This window comes from Peromyscus eremicus, chromosome 5, assembly GCF_949786415.1.
Source record: "Peromyscus eremicus chromosome 5, PerEre_H2_v1, whole genome shotgun sequence".
NCBI lineage: Eukaryota > Metazoa > Chordata > Mammalia > Rodentia > Cricetidae > Peromyscus > Peromyscus eremicus.
In genome coordinates, this window is record NC_081420.1 from 48,996,991 (window position 1) to 49,019,540 (window position 22,550).

Below are 22,550 nucleotides of genomic sequence, written 5' to 3' on the forward strand. Positions count from 1 at the left end.
TATTGGGATTCTTACTAATGCTTGGTAGAGTTCTTGCTAAAGTCTTTCTAGAATTTTTTAAGTCAGGTAATAGAGTAATTTGTAGATTATTTTTAATCTTCTAGACTGTTGTTGAGAAGAGGGCAGAGCTTCTATATTTGCAAGAGAAAGCAATTTAAAATTCTAAAAAGGATTTTTCCTGATGAGGCAATTTTTTAAAAAAAATTATTTATTTTACATCCCAGTCACAGTTTCCTCTCCCTCCTCTTCTCCCAGTCCTTCTCCCCATCCCTGTTCCCACCCCTTAATCCATGCCTTCTCTGTTTCTGTTTAAGAAATGGCAGGTCTCCCATGGATATCAACAAAACATGGCATAGCAAGTTGCAGTAAGATGAAGCACCTCCCTTACATTAAGGCAAGGCAAGGCAAACCAGCATGAGGAGTAGAGTCCCAAAAGGCAGTAAAAGAGTCAGAGACAGCCCCTGCTCCCACTGTTAGGAGTCCCACAAGAGGACCAAGCTACACAACTGTAACATATATGCAGAGTGCCTAGGTCAGTCCCATGCAGCCTCCCTGGTTGTTTCTTCAGTCTCTGTGAACCCCAATGAGCCCAGGTTAGTTGATTCTGTGGATTTTCTTGTGGTGTCCTTGACCCCTCTGGCTTCTACAATCTTTTCTCTTCCTCTTCTGCAGGATTCCCTGAACTCCACCTAGTGTTTGGCTATGAGTCTGCCATCTATTTCCATTAGTTGATGGATGAGGCCTCTCTGATGATAATTGAAGTAGGCACTAATCTATGTGTATAGCATATGTATAATCACATGCATATGCATATGATTGTCATTTTCCCCCTCCAGGCATGTTTGGTTCTATCCTTGGTCTCTGGGTCATCCAGCCTGTGGGTCCTGGTGCTCCAGGCAGTGTTGGGATGGGCTTACTCCCTTGGTGTGGGTTTTAGGCTAGACTAGTCATTGCTTGGCCACTCCCTCAATCTCTAGGCTACTCTTATCCCAGCACATCCTATAGGCAGTACAGTTTGTAGGTAGAAGGTTATATAGCTGGGTTGGTTTTCTACTCCCTCCACTTGAAGTCTTGCCTGGTCACAGAAGATGGCCAGTTCAGGCTACATATCCATGGTTGCTAGGAATCTTAGCTGGGGTCATTCTTGTATATTCCTAGGAGATTCCCTTGCACCAGGTTTTTACTTGGTCCCCCAAATGCCCCTGTTTCCAGTAGTCTCTTCCAGTACTCTCCCTTTCTGTCCCCACAACCTGATCGATCATGTTTCTATCCCCACCCACCCATAGTCCACTCAAGAAATTGCTTCTACTTTCTCTTCACAGGAAGATCTGAGTGCCTCCCCCACCCTGAACTTTCCTTGTTACCTAGTCTATCTGGGTCTGTGGATTGTACCATAGTTATACTTTATTTTACAGCAAATATCCACATATGAGTTAGTATATACCATGTTTGTCTTTCTTGGTTTGTGTTATCTCACTCAGGATGATTTTTTTCCAGTTCCACCAATTTGCCTTCACATTTCCTGTTGTCCTATTTTTAACATCTTAGTAATACTCCATTGTGTAAATGTACCATATTTTTTTTTATCCATTTTTTGGTTGAGGGACATCTAGGTTGTTTACAGTTTCTGGCTATTAAAGATAAAGCTGCTATGAACATAGTTGAGCAAGGGTCCTTGTGGTATGGTTGAGCATCTTTTAGATATATGCCCAAGAGTGATATCATTGGGTCTTGAAGTAGATTGATTCCCTATTTTCTGTGAAGCCACCATATTGATTTTTAAAGTGGCTATGCAAGTTTGAACTCCCACTAGCAGTGGAGGAGTGTTCCCCTTGCTCCATATCCTCTCCAACATAAGCTGTCATTTGTATTTTTGATCTTAGCCATTTTGAAATATATAAGATGGATTCATTTTGATTTACATTTCCCTGATGGCTAAGGATGATGAACATATGTTAGCATTTCTCTGCCATTTGAGATTCTTCTATTGAGAGTTTTCTGTTTAGGTCTGTACCCCAGTTTTTAATTGGGTTATTTGGGTTTTTGACGTCTAGTTTCTTTAGTTCTTTATATATTTTGGAAATCAGCCCTGTTGGTGGAGACCTTTTCTCATTCTGTAGGCTGCCATTTTGTCCTATTGACAGTGTCCTTTGCCTTATAGAAACTTCTCAATTTCTTCTTGATGAAGATTTAACCAAGCAAGTGAAAGAGCTGTATGACAAGAACTTCAAGTCTTTGAAGAAAGAAATTGGAGAAGATATCAGAAAGATTGCCCATGCTCATGGATCAGTAGGATTAACATAGTAAAAATGGCCATCTTACCAAAAGCAATCTACAGGTTCAATGCAATTCCCATTAAAATCCCAACACAATTCTTTACAGACTTTGAAAGAATAATACTCAATTTCATATGAAAAAATAAAAACCCAAGATAGCTAAAGCAATCCTGTATAATAAAAGGACTGCTGGAGGTATCATTGTCCCTGATTTCAAGCTCTACTACAGAGATATAGTAAGAAAAACCATATGGTATTGGCATAAAAACAGATAGGTGGATCAATGGAATTGAATCAAAGGTCCAGACATAAATCCACATACCTATGGGCATCTGATTTTTGACAAAAAAGCCAAAATTATACAATGGATGAGGCAAATTTTGAAGGGAGGCTATTCATGCCACATGGAAACAGTTCACAATGCCACTAGCATGACAGATCTCCTGCTGTCAACACTGCTGTTGCTACTTAAATGAAAGTTATTCTGGTCACTATTCATTTTTCCCATTTAACAAAACTTTCATCCCTACATAGAAAGATTTGAAGTTCTGTGCTAGGGAACACAATTTTTACCACTATGTGGTGATGACTGATTTTTAGTAACTAACTCAAGTGCTCCTAGGAGGCTGAAAGATTTGTATTAATGTATATACTATTCAAATGGAAATACTTGATACAATAAACCACATAGATCCTCCTTGTTTGCCATCTGATTTAAAATTCTCCTCAATTCATTACCCAAGAACCCATCAGGATGTGCTTTCAGACTTTCTCTCAGATTCAGCACATCACACTTTTCAACTTCTATTACTAGTACATTTTCCACACAAAGGGAGTATTATACACTAAAAATATTAGAGGACTTTCTGCTTCTGTATCAAAGATTTTATCTACTAACATAAATGTCTTGAGTATCATTGCTCTTAGTATTATTATGACTATCATTTATCATTAAAATTCCAAAAAGGCTGAATGTTAGCTTTCCATACTTTGTGGATCTGCCAGGGCCTCAGCTATGACATCTTCAGGAGACACATGTGGTTTCCTGTGTTTTGCCTGTAGAAATTTCATTAACTTATCTTACAACACTTACTATTTAATGATCATTGATCAACCATTTACAGTGTGCTTACTGCTGTTTGGTCTAAGTGAGTAAATGCATTTTCCGTGTGTGTGTGTGTGTGTGTGTGTGTGTGTGTGTGTGTGTGTGTGTATGTTTAAGATTGTCTGGTTTTGTGGAGCAGCGAGATGGACCTGATTTGACACCTTCACTCTTCACAGAGATGTCATTGGTTGTCTAATGAATATGGAGACCCTTCTGTATGGCTGGAGGCTGAGTGCTCTGCAGCTGGTATGGCCCTCAAATGTGGCCAGGTGGATGTTTCCCATTAGAATTTGAACATTCTGGAAGCTTAGTGGGATCTCAGGAATCAACTCTTGTATGTGAGCTCCTCTTTGCTCCACTCTCATTTGAAAGCTTCTCTAATTACCCCACTTGACTAAGTGTTTTGTGTACAGGGGTGGTGTTTTGCTCACTATATGGAGTTTCATATGTTATGTTGTAGTGACCCTACTCAAAACATTGGCTTTAATGTTGTGTTCTAACCAGGTGTAGAACTTTGACCCTAGTTTAACACCTTTGGACAAGTTACTTTTCTCTTCACTGTAACAAAGCATTGGCAAAAAAAAATTTAAGAAAGGAGGTGTAACGGTAACGCCCGCGTTACTGTCACCCGTTCACCATGTCCGAGCGAGGGGCTGCGGATAAAAAATAGAGACAAGAAACAGCGAGTCATTCGCCACGGCTGTAAGCCGGGTGCCAGCCGAATGCCGTTTATTGAAAGAGGGAGGAAACCTTAAATACAGGCTTACAGCACAATGGCGGATCCCCGGAGGGCAGAAGTTTGCTACTGAATGTTCTACATTCTTGCATCTAAGCTGTTAACGCCCAATATGCAGGATACACAAACAAGGAACTTCCCTAAAGCATTCAGGAGGGTGGATACCGGCAGGGAATTAGAATAGGGAGGACATCTGGTCAAGGTCGGCAAGCAGGCAACGGCTTTACTCAATATGGGAGGAGACCAGGGCCCTACAGGTCCCCCCTTTTTACTAAAAAATGAGCTTCTGACTTAGGTTGCGTGGGACGTCAGCAGGTCACCTTACCCGTCATGGAGACACCTGCCCAGGCCCCGCAAGTGCTCTGTCTTAGGTTGGTGAGCGCCCCCCAAGCATTACCCGTCTCTGAATACTCATTATCATACAGGCTCAACCACGTGAGCTGTAGAGTAAACTGTTGCCAAAGATCTCAAAGTGGCGCTGGGCTTGCAATCTGTGCGACCCCGAAAAGACCAACAGTAGTCCTAACCCACCCATAGCCAGGAGGCTAAAGGCGATTGAGCCATTCCCTTCTTAAACGAGCCTTACTGCAAATAGGAGTCCTTGTAAAGTGGTATCCCAAAAACAAATGGAACTTGAGTTTAAATAATTTTTACAACTTTCAAAGCCAATTTAAATGTATAAATGTAGAATTAAATTTATCATGCCCAATAAAAGATTAACTGTGGTAGCTACTTTTGCTGCCAGGATCTCCATTGTGCTAGCTGTAGAACCCAATTATGAAATAGCCATCCCAGAAATAGTAGCAGCAGTGGCCACCACCGCTGTAACAGCAACAATGGCAACATCGATGTCCGAGTCTCTTCTGGAGCGTGTGAGCATCATCTGTGTCTAACTGCCATGGTCCACTGGCATGGACGCAGCTCCAGGAACACGAACCACCAAGGCCCATTTTTCTTCATCCCAGCACTACTTAGGCTGGCAGGTCTGCAAAAGAACAACTAAGAACCATAAAGAAAACAAAAACAAAAACAGCAAACAAGGAGCAGAACTAATGGTCTCATAAATGGCTACATTCAGGCTCACAAATTTTAAGGTGTCTACAAAAGAGGCTAGATGAATTTCAGGAGGCCAATAGATGTTGCACAGAGCCATTCCTGAAAAGTAGGTACTACACCAGCTTGAAGAGGGTTGCAAAATGTGAAAAGGCTTAGCTGGCATGTTACTGTTAACAAATGAAGGTCATTGACCTTCGGGGTTATCCTTAATCTCCAAGGTGTGACACATTCTCAACATTTTTGAAAAAAGTTACCATACATTACCTTCTGAAGAATCCAACCACATGGCTACACTTCCTAGGCTTACAATAATGTTTGCCAAGGCTGGCCGTATTGGGCTCTCAATCCCCATTGGCATCAGAAGGGGAGAGTTTTTTACGAAGGCCCAATAGGTCTCTGCCATGTCAGGATTCAGCAGCAGCCACAGGGCGCACACAGCGCTCAGGAACCCAAAGAGGAACTTCATTGTCCCGTGGAAAGACACAAACAGATCCCCGGGCCCACACCAACACCGGATCGGGTCCCCTCTAAGTGCCAGTAGAAAGATCCTTCCATCGCACCAGAGGATGATTTGCAACAGGAGCCCTCCAGTGCTTATCTGCAGCGGATACTCCAGCAGAATCCACCGATAAAAAATTTAAAATATATAAAACAAGGGAAAGAATAGAATGTGGAGAGGAGAGATGAGCCCCTAGCTCCCCCCTTTTTACTTTAGCAATATATGTTTTTAAGGTACGATGGCAGAGTTCTACTATAGCCTGTCCTTGAGGATTATAAGAAATACCAGTCTTATTAACAATAGAAAAGTCTTGGCAGAATTTTGAAAATCCCATACTGCTGTAGGCGGGACCATTATCAGTTTTTATGCATTTTGGCACGCCCATGTAAGCAAAAGCATGAAGGCAATGATTCTTTACATCCTTAACCGTTTCCCCTGAATGGGCAGAAGCAAAAATTAGAGAAGAATATGTATCAATAGACATATGGACATATTGTAATTTTCCAAAGGAAGGTATGTGTGTGACGTCCATCTGCCACACATGATTAGGTAAAAGTCCTCGGGGATTAATTCCCAAATGAGGAACAGGTAAAAATTCAACACAAATAGGACATGATTTAACTATCTGGAGGGCTTGTTCCCAGGTTATGCCTGTATTATGATGAAGAGATCCAGCATTAGGATGATAACGTTGATGCAACTGAGTAGCCTTATCAAAGGCAGAACAAACTAATGTGACAGGCATACGAGTAATGGCGTCATCCCTCTGATTACCTTCACTTAGAGGTCCAGGTAATTGAGTATGAGCTCTAAGATGGCCCACATAAAGGTTATGTGAGCGGGACCATATAAGTCCTTGCACTTGCAATAAATATTCATGAATGGGAGAAATGGATGGTATGTAGGCTGTTGTCTCCAAAGGCATAATGGCATGTGCCACATATTGACTATCAGTATAAATATTTACACTCTCATCAGAAAACATCTGTAAAGCAAGCAACAGTCCCTGTACCTCTGCCATTTGGGCAGAAGTGCCCTGGACTTTTATTCTCTTTACTATGTTACCAGAAACCACCACAGCAAAACCACGTGAAGTGCCATCAGTAAATACTACACGGGCCTGAGGAATAGGAGTCATCTGTACTATCTTGGGAAATATAACAGGATGCAATTTAAAAAAAATTTACACACATCATTGGAGGGGTAGTGAGTATCAAACCGACTCTGCATGGAGCATGTCAATATGGTCCAATCATTATCATTAGCTTGCAACTATGCTATTTGAGACTGGGTGTATGGGGTCACCACAATATCTGGCTCCTTACCAAAAGTTTGAACACTGATCTTGATTCCCTTCAATATAATCTGAGCAATAGCCTGTGGATAAGGAGTGATGTTTTTTGCTGGAGAAGCTGGGCAATGTACCCATAGAATAGAACCTGTTTGCCAAAACGCTCCAGTAGGTGAATGAGAAAAACAAAATATTCATGACCTAAATAATGATAGGGAAAAGATACCTGTACCTTTTCTGGGGCAATCTGTAAATTAGCCAGGCTAAGAACTTTTTGTAATTTAGAAAAGGCATCAAAAACAAGTTTTTTATCTTTAGCAGCCAATAAAATATCATCCATATGAGTCAATCACAATTAAATTCCTAATGTTTAGGAATTGCCACAGGGGCAGGCAAGCCAGGTTGTGTTGCTCCCATGAGAAGCATGGTATTATTTACAGCTCTAAGATCTTGTAATAGCCGCCATTTTCCTGACTTCCTGTAGAGGCCAGTTGGGATCTCAGGATTCTTGTGAAGTTATAGATATGCCCAGCACCAGAATCCAGTAATCTTTTAATCTCAATCCCATATAATTTTATTTTTAATTTAGGCTGTTTATCATTGATAACTGTTTGTCAAAACACCTTTTTCCTATACTTTCAAAGCCTCCAGTTCTACATATAGGTGCCATTTTGTAATTAAAATAGGAAAGCAATATTAATCGAGCAATTTTATCACCAGCTTCTATTTTCATGGTCCTTTTTACATATACCAATTATAAAAGGATTAAATACAATCTCTATAGGATTTGAAGAGGTAACTTTAGGTAATACTCTTGAGTATTTTTATAAAATGTTAAAATTAGGATCCTTTTTTATAGATTCCAAGTAACATAATGTAAATTGCCAATTATTAACAATGTGGACCAAACAATTTACCTGTATTTTATTTACTGGAAAAATAATTTTGTAACCTCTTTATCAGTAAAAGATTATTATTTATGGGTTTATCTTAGCAACATTATTTAATAAGCTAACAACCCAATACATTTCAGGTGTTATATTTCTATAGAATTAAACCAAGAATTTCTAGAAAGCAACTTAATTGCAGGGCCAAATTTTCAGTAATGATCAACAGACAAGAGCATACCTAATACATAGTTCACAATTATGAATTCTGTTCCTCAGTTTATTTACCATGAGAATCCAAACATTTATTAAGAATCAAAAGGACAGAACATCCTTTATACAATGAATAATTAATATCCCTGGAAATTCAACAGCATTGACTTAGCATTCTATGTCTGACCGAAACCATTTTTCACCAGAAGTTAGGCCCGTTTAAACTTTTAGGCGCTAGTCCCTCTCCCGGACTCTGCTGGCTTGGAGCGAGCTGAAGCTGTGGCTTAGCTTTGGCTCCGTCCAGTGCCCAGGCTCTAGTGCTGGTGCCCGCCCGGGCCGCGCTACATTGCAGCTCCACCTCCCACCGGCCTGTACCTGTCCGCCCGCCGCTCCAAGCTATCTTGTGCATGTCCACCACTGCCGCCGCTGGGCGCACGCCCCGCACACACAAACTCATGTTTAAACTTCCTACTCCCATGAAGGGACTACCTAATGAGTTATTCCCACCATAAGGGAAAAACAGAAAAACATTTCCCACGAAGGGATCCTAAATATTGAATTATTCCCTCTCTGAGGGAGAAATAAAAAGCATTTGAACCAAAATAAGCAAACAGACAGCAGAACTTCTAACCTCTGGGCTCTCTTGCTGTTCAGCCAGCAGCAATGAGGCCTACCTGCCGATTCTTTGTAATTCAGATGCTGCACTGCAGAAAGAGCTCAGAGTTTCAGCTATCCTGAAAATTCTACAATTGGAAAAAGTCTTTTCTTCCTCCATTACCACTGGGAAGAGGCTTCTCTCTTTCCTTCATCCTTCCTCTACAGGGCCCTAATCTTTAGGCCTAGTTTCAAAAAATTTTTCCCCTTTTTACCGGGAAAATCCTTTTTTTTTTCTTGATTAAAATTTTCTCTCTTTTCTAACAGAAAATTTCCTTTCCTTCCCTCTTCTCTTTTGGGAAGATTTCCTTTTTTATTTAAAATCTTTAGCTGTCTTGCCCTTTCTTAACTTCGGTGCCTTCCTGCTTCAACAGTCCAATCAACTGACTGTGAGCTAGCTGCACCCATTTCAATTCACCCTTATCTTTTCTTTTTTCTTTAAATTGCTGGCCAGCCTTACCTTTCGGGTGTCCATCAGCTTGTCCCTTCTTTCTCGGATCTCGGTAACGTCTTGGTAGAATCTCGGTAGGGACCTCCATTTGTAACGGTAACGCCCGCGTTACTGTCACCCGTTCACCATGTCCGAGCGAGGGGCTGCGGATAAAAAATAGAGACAAGAAACAGCGAGTCATTCGCCACGGCTGTAAGCCGGGTGCCAGCCGAATGCCGTTTATTGAAAGAGGGAGGAAACCTTAAATACAGGCTTACAGCACAATGGCGGATCCCCGGAGGGCAGAAGTTTGCTACTGAATGTTCTACATTCTTGCATCTAAGCTGTTAACGCCCAATATGCAGGATACACAAACAAGGAACTTCCCTAAAGCATTCAGGAGGGTGGATACCGGCAGGGAATTAGAATAGGGAGGACATCTGGTCAAGGTCGGCAAGCAGGCAACGGCTTTACTCAATATGGGAGGAGACCAGGGCCCTACAGGAGGGATTTATTTTGACTCATGGTTTATAGTCCTTTATAGTTGGGAGACATGATGAAGTTCCTAACAGCTGGTGTTTATGGTAGAGCTTTCTTGTATCATGGTGGATCAGGAAGTCCCCATGGCCTGATCTTCATGGCTTGTATCTTCCAGGTAGGTATAAAGGTTCTAAAGGTTTCACAACCTGCTAAAACTACACTACCAACTGGGAACAAGTTTTCAAAGAGATGAGCCTATAAGGACATTTTATATTTAAAATATAATAGTATTAAAAATGGTCCAGGATAGATGTATCCCACAAGACTAAAACTTTTGATGTAAAAAGGTAAATATATATGCAAATAAGATTCTGTATGTATGTTATGTAAGTGTGTACATGTTCCTGTGTTTGTGCAGGTGGGTATGCAGGGGTGAGTGCACATTCATGTAGAGAGCAAAAGTCAATGTTACATATCTTTCTCTTCTTTCTGTATTTTTGAGATTTATTTTATTATTTTTACTTGCACTTATGTATAAGTCTCTGTGTGGGTATGTGCTGATGGTAACAGAGGGCAAAGGGATCATTAGATCCCCTCATATGGTTGTGAGTCCCAATAGCTGGATTCTGGAGATTGAACTTGGGTCCTCTGGAAGAGTAGTATGTGCTTTGAATCCCCCAGCCATCTCTGAAGCCCCTTTATCTTTCTGTGACAGGGTCTCTTACTGCACCTGGAGCTCATCAGAGTGGTGGACTCTGATGAATCCAGAATCATCCTGTGCACCATCCTGTGCTAGGATTGCTGGCTTACACCACCACACCTGGCATGCCACATGGAGATAGGGATCAAACTCAGGCCCTCCTGCTTGTGTAGCAAGCATTGTACCAACAAAATGGTTACTTTAAAATTTATTATACTGTAACATTGTCAACTTGCAAAGCAGAATAATTTTATTTTAATCTCACAAATCTAAATATTCTCTAGAATGTTTTAGAGATTGTTAGTACATCACTTATTGATGATAATACATTCTAAAAAGTATTATTAGGTGGTTTGAGCATTGTGTTATTGTCACAAAGTTTATCTATACTAACCCAGGTGATATAGTTTGATCACTCTGTATGTCCTCAGTGCCAGTAAGAGACTTGGTAATCATGGGGGTGTGAGGCTTCTCATGCACATATTCCATGTCACCATCTCTGCCTCTTCTTTGATTTGGACCTGTTGGTGTAGTCTCTTATACACATATATTTTGTGCTGAGTTTAGTAATGGAATCAATGACTTGCTGGCCCCAGTGTCCTATCTATTGAATGCTATTGGAAGCTACTGAGAAATGTCTCACTTGTTCCTTCCTCTATGCACTTGACCCCTAATGAGTTATAACCTGTCACTTCTCTATCATCTTCAATCCTTTCTTGTTGTCTCTGTACTGGCTGACATTATTCTCTTTGGAAATTAAAGCCCATTGTGCCTGTTATCTCCAACACCTCTGTTGAATCTGGCAAGTAACTTCCGTTGGCAAACACATAAAGCATTTACAGAGGGTCACTATTGAGTGACCATGGATTAGACCAGAGGAAAGACCCTGGGTTCAAATACCCTGCTCCCTCCCACCTGTGTCAACATGAGCTGTGCTGTGACCTCTGCTATGTCACACAGCCTGAGAAGAACTCAGAGTTCTTCTCCAGAGCATGGAGATGCTGACCCTTGTGAGCAACAAATAGAATTTTTTATGGGAGTGTTTTTAAATCCTATGACAACTTTGTCAAGAAAAAGGTTTAGTTAAATATTGAGCAGGTAAAACAATCATGCTGTAGCTAATAACAACAGTAGTGAAGAGAAGAAATTTTAGAATGTAAATGAAACTTTAAAATATTCAAAAAAAGGATATATATATATATATATATTCATGAATATATGAATGAAGTATAATAGGGTAAAGGAAAATATGCTATGAAGGAACAATGGCTGTTTATAAAGATTTAATGAATCTTTGAATTAAGGCAGAATGTCATAAGGCTTACGCGTATGGTGTTCATCAGTGTGTATGTGTATTAGTTACTTTTTTCATTACTGTGGCAAAATACCTGAAAAGCAAGTAAAGGAAGGAAGAATTTATTTTGGTTCATAGGTTGAATGTCTAGTCCATCATGGTGGGGAAGATGTGGGGCAGGAGCATAGGCAGCTGGACACATTACATCTGTGGTCAGGAAGCAGAGAGAGAAATGTTGGTGCTCGTCTCTCTTCTTATTCAGTCCCAGATTCTAGCTAGAATCATCCACATTTTGGGTGAGTTTTTGCACCTCAGTTAACCCAACCTAGAATATCCCTTCTGTGTTCAGACACGTTCAGAGATTTGTTTTCATAGTGATTTTGAAGCCAGGGAGTTAGACCCTCCCAGAAAGTCAGGATGTGGTTCTGAGCCAAAGGTTTCTGTTTGCTTACTATATAGCTGAACACATCCTGATTCCTTCAAAAACTATAGAGGTGCTAATAGTACTCTGACTGAAAGCCAAAAACCACTGCTTACAGTCCCTCCACCCTTTTCAAAGGCCCCTTTTAAACACACAAGTAAGCCAGGCAGCAGCAACCCACTTTAGGGACCTGTTCTGTTGAGCTAGAGCTCTGGTGAGCATCAGGCCTTTGTACCAATCTCACCATCACTCTGTCCTACCCCTGACGCTTACCAAGCTTCTTGCCTTTGCCCTCACCTGTTGTTTGTGGATTTAATTAGCTGATGTCATGAAATGTGAAACCAGTGTTGATCTCCGGTGTTGGGACCTTGTGGCACCTCCAAGGTCTTCTGACCGCAGTATCACACATCAAGGAGAACTTGGGTTTGAATTCTAAATCACAGTAAGTGGATGATAGAAGGTAACACCACAACATGGCAGTAGGAGGCCGCTCTCTCATTCTTGGGTAGGAAGTACAGTTGGCTATGGAGAAAGCGAAAGCTAGTAAGCACGGAACTGGAAAGATGGTAGAAGGATAGTGTTCTCCCTTCCCGTGAGTCTCCATATACTCAGTCCCTCCAAACTTTTCCTATGGAACTGAATTTGAGCACATCCAACAAATGTGTGTGGCACTAGAATGGTGGGACACTAGGACTCATCAAAACATCACTTCAGCTTGGGTATGAAACTCAAACGGTTATCTTGCCACCCACCCTGGCCCCTGCATTTGACATTACAGCTACAGTTTTCCCCACCCCACTGCTCTTGATTCATGTCTTGCCAATACCCAAACCCTGGTACATTTTTGAAATTCAACTATTAACAGAAGTTATATGTAACAAGCACAAATCAGTCATCTTTAACCCTGACTTTACTTTTTTCCCTTACCAATTTAAATTGGCTTCTGGGAATCTTAAGCTACATTTACCATTTACCATTATTAAATACAACCCAATAATGTTCCTGCTTGCATGCTGACTGTTTCTGAAACATTGTTTTCATTTCATGCAGAATTATGGACACCCTGCTCACTATATATTTAGGCCAAGCAGGCTCATTTTAATGGGTGGCCATTAGCTTTGCCTTCAGGGGAAGATTTATTTTTTATTTACACTTGCTGCTATGAGAAAAATGAGCTGCACAGGTTAAGGGTGATTGATGATGGCGTTTCCAGGGCACAGGGATCCCTGGCTGAATAATCTGAGATCTGCACAGGAGTTCAATGTTTCTTCAAGGTTGTTTGCAGACTAAACAGGGACCCCAGCTCCTACCCTTTGTCATGTCTTGTGGTTGCTGCTCTGCTCTCTCTGGCAGCAGGTATTCTCCTTGTCATCAGGTTTATTACCTTTGCTTTCATCAGGTTACAGAGCAAGGAGATGGTTGGAGATGGGTTTCTGATGCAACGAATTATCTGCCTGCTCTGCAGTTTTATCACTGAGTCTCATCTAGGTGCCTGGAATGCAGAACCCAACCTATCTTCCCTGTCTTCTGATTATTCCTTCAAATATCTCTGAGGAGAATATTTTTGAGCTATTCATGACCCTAGTCCACCTAATCCATATTCTTGTTATGTAAAAAAGAAAAACAAACACAAAACCAACAACTAAATTAGTGAAGAGGCAAATCGAGGTGTGGAAAGGAGACATATTGGAACATATGCAGGGGAACATGTTTGGGACAGAGCTGAGCAGGACAGCAGTGGAAATGCCAAAGCTATATCAACAGATAGTCCTGGGAGGGGCCTGAAGACACAGAGGGCACAGGCATCTGGAGTCAGACTCTTGCATTAGCTGGGACAGAACTAGAGCCATCAGTCAAGGAGGCAACCATATTCCTAGATAGACATTGGAAAATGAGGGCTGATGGCTGGAATCATCTCATAGAGCAGGGACAGAATGTGACTCCAGAAACAAATCTGAGATACACAGGTCACACCCAGAGGGGAAAGCAGTAGGGGGTGGTTAGCTAAGATGCCAAGACAGGGATGTGTTTGAGATCTTCATTCCAACAGGAACAAGGAGAAGTTGATGGTTCTGAAGATCAAAGAACAAGCTGTGGTAGAGGCGCAGGCTGAGGGACTGGAGAAGGGAATTCGAAGCTTCATGTCCAGGTCTGCTCAGGCTTTTGGTTTGTAACATGATACTGTGGTCTACAAATGTAGGGCCACATTCATGGCTGTCCTGTGATGATGTGCAGCCCATGGACATGCCTTTGCAAACAGACATGTGTGATCAGTGAAGAGTTGAGCTATCAATTAACTGCAGGCTCAATTTTGCCCATGGGCTTCTCTGACCCCCTTGGATACTTGTCTTTTGAAGAATGAGACTATATCTTCTTCCTCCCTTTCAGAGGTATGTTTCTTGGGGACCATGCTTAGCTCAAGGGATGATTTAGGAAATTTGTTTAAATAAAGGACTAAGTCAAGAGCTTGTAGAAGCAAAGACCCCAATGAGTGATTTCTGTGTGTTAAGCAGTGTTCTGTTGCTATGACAACAAAACTTGAGACAATCAACTTAGAGGAAAGTGTAATGGAGACTTAGTGGGGGCTTGGTGTAGGGGTGTGAAGAGGACAAGAGAAAGCAGAGGGGTGAGTGTGATCAGATGTACTATATACATGTGTAAAACTGTCAATTGATGTTTAAGGCTCAATAATAAAATTAAAATACCCCATTGAAAAGAATCTATATTCCACATCTGAGAGGACAGCTCTGACATTTGTGATTCTGTGTCTGGTTTGTTTAACTTAACATGATGATCTCCATCTTCACCTATTTTTCTAAAAATGAGACAATTTTCTTTATGGCCAAATATAACTCCTTGTGCATATGTATTGAATTTTATCTATCCATTCATCTGATGGGCAGCTAAACTCAATCTTTTGTGGAAATTTGTTTCAATATTGATACCCATTGATTTATCTTGGCTTTTTCTCCCCCTGAAAATCTTGTATTGGGTTAGAAAATGGGATAGTCCATATCAAAGTAAATAACTGTCTGAATCTGTCTGAGTCAATTCTTAAGAGATGTATTGGCTGGTTCACTTTAAGCCAAACATTGATCTCATTGAAACCAGAGATGGGGAGACCTTCTAGAATTTCTTATCCTACCCACTAGCAATGGTGGTTCCTTCTTTAGTGGTCCTAGGTCAAGTTTCCTAGAGCTTCTTTGTCCATTCAGGTGTAAACATCCTTGGCCTTTGTCTGCATAAAACTCACTGAGATCTAACTCATCTTGGAGATTTCACATGAGAGAGGAAATAAAGGAACCTAGTTAGCCAGCTTTTCCTCTCCCTTGTGTCTACATAGGCAGCTGGTCTCCTAGAACATGTGCAGGGAGGGCTGGAGACAGGGGTAAGGCAGACGGCCTGTCAGACGATATGGATGCCACACTATAAAAACCACACAGCATATTTTTTTCATGACAGGACTAATTCCTTGACTAAATCTATAGTCTTTAGTTTTAGTAGCTGTGAACATCACTCTGGGGCTGTCAGGAAATTGTGGCTACAACTGGAAAGGCCTGCCTGTCTGGCTTCCTCTCTCTTGATGAACACACACAAGGTTCTTTTCAGCAACCTCAAGCTCATGTGGACCAGTGTTCTTTTCACCGTTGGAACTGAGCCCTCCCTCAAGACTTCTCAATTATTAGACAAAACCTGGATAGGTCTGACACAGGTTGCATCTGCCCCAGAATTCACCCTTGGCCTGGAATGATTCTGGTGTGACTGAGACACTAACATGGTGCACGAATTTTGTAGTGCTCAGACAATATGAGCATGTAGTGTTACAGACAAGAAAAAACTCTAGGCAAACTTATAAGAACTAAGTAAATCACAAAGAATTCTGTTCTGAGAGAGATCACCATGCATAGCCTTCCTCTGAGAGATGCATGTGGATAACATAGTCATATTTGTGGAAATATTGTTTTTTAGTGTACAGAATTTATGTAGAAAGATAGATGACACAGCCCACTTTTCTATAAAGGAGGTTTTTTTTTTTTTTTTTTTTTTTTTTTGGTTTTTCGAGACAGGGTTTCTCTGTGTAGCTTTGCGCCTTAAGGAGTTTTTTTTAAAAAACAGATTTATTTATTCATGTGTCCATGTGAAAGTTTGAGTTTTTGTGTGGGTGTATGTGCACACATGTACATGCATGAGAGCCACAAGAGGATATTGGATCCCCTAGAACTGGATTTATAGGCATTTTCTGATGCCTGGCTTGTTATCTGAGTGCTGGGTTCTAAATTCTCATCCTCATGATTGCTCTTACCCACTGAGCTATCTCTCTAGCCCCCAAGAGTTTATTTATGTTTTTATTATGTCCATACTTTTTGTTTGCTTATGCCTGAATTTCTAGGCAAGCATGCAAGAAAGTAATAGATCGGAATAATACTGACCAGAAATAGATAACTCAGAAGGAGACCAATTAGAATCCTAATGTTTTCTTTGGTAGTTAAGATCATTTTAGATACAATTTCAAGTGTAAAAATTTGATGAAGATGGAGCTGATGGGATTTCTTAGTGGTTAAGAGCACTTACTGCTTTTCCAGAGGACTTGAGTTTGGTTTCCAGAACATAAGTTGGGTGGCTCCAAACTATTTGTAACTCCAGCTCCAGAGGATCTGATGCCCTCTTCTGGCCTCTGAGGACACTCATGTGCACATACCCACACCCACCGACCCACACATACACATATATAATAAAAAACAATTATAATAGATCTTTAAAAATATTTGAGTGGGTGAATTTGCTTACTTTAAGCATGTGCAGATACTTTATGTTTGTGTATTTGTGAGAGGAATTGAAAATGATGTTAGCAAGGAGAGAGGCTAAACTTAAATCACATGTAGTAGGAGGTCTGAACACCTCCAGAATATTCTGTCACCCTTTCTTGATTCTATTTCTCCATGTTTGCTTAATTCTTAACCATAAAAATCCAATTCCTATGGATGGTAGGGGATGTGGCCACAATCTCATGTGTACATTTCTTAGTTCCCACTGCAACAGGAGATGGCCCATGTTTTATAGTACTGAGGAAGGGATTACAATGATTCCCTTAGACAAGTAGTCCAATCTTAGCCCAGTTAACAATGTTGACAAAATTGAGGTACTTAAGGGGCTCTGAATGGGTTATATCTCTACTCTGAAACCAACAGCTGTGGTCAGGGAATCAGCCTTGGAACCTCTGATGGACATACTGAGGACACTTCTCACATGAAGAAACAGATCTAGATTGAGATGACATCAGAATGCCTCCCAAGGACACTTGATCTTTTGAATCACTGAGAAGTAGGTGTCAACACTTAACAGGAACAACACACTTTCCCTAAGCCCACTCCTTAAACTTCAGGAAACAAATTTACTTTAATGAGATAAGACTGTTGTTCTAGAATTCTCTTTCAGTGTTTGAGCCACTTTTTCCAGTTCTTGTTGTTGAGGAGCAGTCTAGCAACAAAGAGATGTAAGTAATAAGCAGTTTCTGCCAAAGTTCCAGCCCCTTTCCTTTGTCTACCCAAATCTTCCTGGGGGCAAATTCATATGAAAAACTCACAGAAGACAAATAATAGATACTATATTAAAACAACTTCTTAGGGTTTCTATTGCTGTGAAGAGACACCATGACCATGGCAACTCTTATAAAGGAAAACATTTAATGGGGGGGGGGTGTTACAATTTCAGAGGTGTAGTCCGTTATCTTCATGGAGGGCCATGGCAGCATGCAGGCAGACATGGTGCTGGAGAAGGAGCTAAGAGTCCTACATCTTGATCTGCAGGCAATGAACTGGGACACTGGATGTTGCTTGAGCATAAGAGGCCTCAAAGCCCACCCCCACAGTGACACACTTCCTCCAACAAGGCCATAACTATTGCAATAAAACCATACCTCCTAATAGTGCCATTCCCTATGAACTTACGGGGGCCAATTACATTCAAACTACCACAACATCTAATTAACCAGATTGGAGACAAGACAAGAAGAGGTGACAAGAAAAAGAAATTCAAGTATAACTGAGTTTACCTGCCTACCTACAGCAAGGTTAGTGTTAAGCATGATCTCTTAGTTAACTTTGTATTTCATGTGTTACCAGGATGAGTATCTGTGTTCTTTCTTTCCAAGGGAAAATAACATCTCTACAGTGGAGAATTATGATAAATAGCACCTTAACTGAGCCATCAAAGTTCCATCACCAGTAATGGACAACTCTAAAAGTGTGTACTTCTCAATGTTACACACAGACACAGTATCGCTTGTGCAATGTCCTTGCTAAATGTTCAACCTGGCTCTATTCATGAGAATAAAATCATACAGGCCTCCATTGTGGGATTTTTTATTAATAAAATGTCAGCTCCTGGAAAAAGACTAAGAAGGCAAGTGAACTGTCGTAAGGAGATTGAGTGACAAATTACAGTATGGGTTGTGTTGGTTACTTTTTTATTGCTGTGATAAAAGACCATGACCTAGGGAACTTGTAGAAAAAACTTTATTTGGGCTTACAGTTCCAGCGGGTTAGAATCTATCACCATTTTGATGGGAAGCATAGTAGCTGGCAGGCATTATTGCTTGAACAATCTGAGCTCACATCCTCAAACCCAGAACAGGAAACAGAGAACAAATTGAGAATAGTATGAGGCTTTTAAAGTTCAGAGCACACCCTCAGTGATGCACCTCCTTTAGCAATGATGGACACTTTAAGCCTTCCCAAACAGCACCACCAACTAGGGGACCAAATAGTCAAATGCTAGAGATTATTTGGGACATTTATCTTACATGCAACCACTGCGGCCATCATTTGTTCTAGCATTAAAAAGTCTCCCAGCTGTAAGACTATTTGATGGCCAGTTAGGGACTTATTAAAAAGATTGTGTACTTGATATTACTGTTTAATAAATTTTGAATTTATGGAGAATAATATTGATATTTTGATATATAAAATGTTCAGGTATTTAGATATATTTTCATATATGTAGAGAATTTGTAAGTAATTCAACAGAGATTAATGTGTGGTATGTATGTATCTTAAACAGAGAGAAAAAACATGAAAAAGAAAAAGAGAAATCATGTATTAGTCAGCTTTCCATTACTGTAAAAAGCAACAGAGACAATTTGTTGTAGAATATTATTTTAAGGTGTTTTACTTTTGTTTATGTTGCATTTATGAAGCTATGTTACTGTGCCTGTCTAAAACACCTGATGGTCTAATAAAGAAGTGAATGGCCAATAGTAAGGCAGGAGAAGGGGTAGGTGGGGCTGGCAGGCAGAGAAGATAAATAGAAGGAGAAAGGTAGGAGCCAGAGTAGGAGGAGGACATCAGGGACCAGCCACCCAGTTACACAGCAAGCCACAGAGTGGATTAAGATTTACAGAAGTAAAAGAGTGGGAAAAGCCCAGAGACATAAAGGTGATAGGATAATTTAAGGTAAGAAAAGCTCATAAGAAACAAGCCAAACTAAGGCAGCTAAGAATAAGCCTCTGTGTGTGATTTATTTGGGAGCTGGGTGGTGGGTTCCCCAAAAGAGAAAAAACAACAATTAAGGTATAAAGGGAAAAGGTTTACTTTGGATCACAATTTTAGCTATTTGTCAGTTTAACCATAGACCAAACCAATTGCTTTCATACTTGTAGTGAATTAGCTCTTCACAGCAGGAGTGCTTCTCACAGGGAGACTGCTCCCCTCATGATCAGAAGTGATTAGAAGCCAACAAAGTCTCATTGTCCCCCCCAAGGACCAGCTTCAGTGACCTGGAGCTTCCCCTAGGTTTCATTTCTTAAGGTCTCAGAGCCTTCCAATTGCAACATCTAGGAAAACAAGCCTTACGAGTGTGTGTGCGTGTGTGTGTGTGTGTGTGTGTGTGTGTGTGTGTGTTCATTTAGGTGCATGTGCACATGTCTGCAACTGTACTTGTGTGTGCAGGTGCATATGCGTGCTTATGCAAGTGGACTCAAAGGACAAAGTGTGGTATTATTCTCAGGTACCATTCTCTCTCTCTCTCTCTCTCTCTCTCTCTCTCTCTCTCTCTCTCTCTCTCTCTCTCTCTCTTTCTCTTTGAGACAGGGTTTCTCACTGGCCTGGAATTCATCTATTAGAATTAGAGTGTCTGGCCACCAAGCTCCAGGATCTCATGTGTTTCCACCTCCCCAGCACTGAGATTACAAGTGTGTGCCATGACACTCAACTTTTCCAACATGGGTTCTGGGAATGGAACTCCAGTCCTCATGCTTCCCACTCAAGCAGTTTATAAGCTGAGCTATCTCTTCAGCCCTACAAAGGCCTTTGAGGGGCAGTAAAACCCATATAATAGCAGCCCATGTAGTAAGTGATGGCCAGTCATGAATCTAGATGAAAGCAGTAGAGCGGGTAGTCATTATGCAAGTTTTCAACCCTTCTTGTGGGCTTGACAGCTTTAAGAATAAAAGACTGGGTTACCTCACTCAGGATGATTTTTTCTAGTTCCATCCATTTGCTTGCAAATGTCATGATGTCATTGTTTTTTACAGCTGAGTCGTACTCCATTGTGTATATGTACCACATTTTCTTTATCCATTCTTTGGATGAGGGGCATCTAGGTTGCTTCCAGGTTCTGCCTATTATGAGTAATGCTGCTATGAACATAGTTGAGCAAATGTCCTTGTGGTATGTTTGAGTATCCCTTGGATATATGCCCAAGAGTGGTATTATTGGGTCTCGAGGTATATTGATTTCCAATTTTCTGAGAAGTCACCATACCAATTTCCAAAATGGCTGTACAAATTTGCACTCACACCAACATCCTCTCCAACATAAGCTGTCATCGGTGTCTTTGACCCTAGCCATTCTGATATGTGAGATGGTATCTCAGTCATTTTGTTTTGCATTTCCCTGATGACTAAGGGTGTTGAGTAATTCCTTAAATGTCTTTCGGCCATTTGGGATTCTTCTGTTGACAAACATGGTATGTACTCTCTCATAAGTAGATACTAGATGTAAAGCAAAAGATAATCAGACTACAACCTACAGCTCCAGAATAGCTAGGAAACAAGGAGGACCTTAAGAGGGATGTATGGATCACCTTGGGAAGGGGAAACAGAAGTGATCCTGATGAGTAAACTGGGGTTGGGGGGTGCAATAGTGGGTAGGGGATGGGGGATGAGAACATGAGGGAATGGGATGGTCGAGCTGGGGGAGGGATGGAGTGGGAGAGAAATGAAAGAGATACTTTGATAGAGGGAGATTCTATGAGGTAATGGAGAAACCTGGTGCTAGGGAAATTCCTAGGAATCCACAAGGACAACCCCAGATTAGACTACTAGCAACAGTGGTGAGGGAGACTGAACAGGCCTACCCTGGTAATAAGATTGGTGAATACCCTAACTGTCATTATAGAGCCTTCATCCAGTAACTGATGGAAGCAGATGCAGAGATCCACAGCCATGCACCAGGCCAAGCTCCAGAAGTCCAGTCAAAGAGAGGGAAGAGGGATTATATGAGCAAGGAGTTCAAGATCAGGATGAAGAAATCTACAGAGACAACTGAACCAAGCTCAAAGGAACTCACAAATTTTAGACCGACAGCTGTGGAACCTGCATGAGTGCAGACTAGACCCTTTGCATACGAGAGACAGGTGTATAGCTGAGTCTGTTTGAGGGGCCCCTGGCAGTGTGATCAGGATCTATCCCTGGTGCATGAGCTGGCTTTCTGAATCCCATTACCTATGGTCGGACACCTTGTTCACCCCTGATAAAGCAGGGAGGGGCTTGGTCCTGCCTCAACAGAATTTACCAGGCTTAGCTTTCCCCCCAAGGGGAAAGCTTTACTCTGTTAAAGGAGGGGATTGGGGAGGGGAATGGGAGGAGAGATGAGATGGGGATCTATAGTTGGTATGTAAAATGAATAAAAATATAAAAGTTTGGGATAAAAAGGATGTGCTGTAAGAGTAATCTTAGTTTACAATCTATTAATTGGAAGCAAGAAAGGAGCCTGGAAAGGTGCAAACACCTCAATGTTATCTCTTCTATGGCTGGAAATAAAAAGCACTGAGGGAACACAATTTGAAATCTTATTTTATTAGGTGTGAATGAAGGTGAGACATAACACAGCTTCTTGGAAAAACAACATTTCTTAATGGAAAAAGTTCACTTTCAGATAATAGGTCAGTATGTCTGATATTAAGTTCTTATAAAGCTAAACATTGATAAGACAAAAAATAAGATAAAATTCTAAGTTTGCTGTGAGTTACTGTCTCAGTAATGTCAAATAACTTCCTAGAAAATATGTTAAATAACATATTGACAAATAATATCGGATAACAAAACAAAATTCAGGCTAGCAAACTGGCTCAGTAAAAGCAGTTGTGCATGGCCTGAATTCAATCCAGAAGAGAACCAACCCATTAGATATGTTCTGTGATCTCTCCATGTTGACTGTGGGGTGTGCCCACTTGCACTCACACACATGTATACATACACATACAAAATAAATGAGTTAAAAATTTAAAGC

General features: G+C 41.0%; 1 long non-coding RNA gene across 1 annotated transcript; it reads left to right on the forward strand.

The window, feature by feature from the left end:
• The first annotated feature begins 14,587 nt into the window (after positions 1-14,587).
• On the forward strand, positions 14,588-22,203 carry LOC131910482 (uncharacterized). The gene is made up of 5 exons (XR_009379134.1): positions 14,588-14,668; positions 17,232-18,112; positions 18,194-18,285; positions 21,438-21,675; positions 22,123-22,203. It is a non-coding gene; the product is annotated as an uncharacterized LOC131910482 (long non-coding RNA).
• Positions 22,204-22,550: the final 347 nt, after the last annotated feature.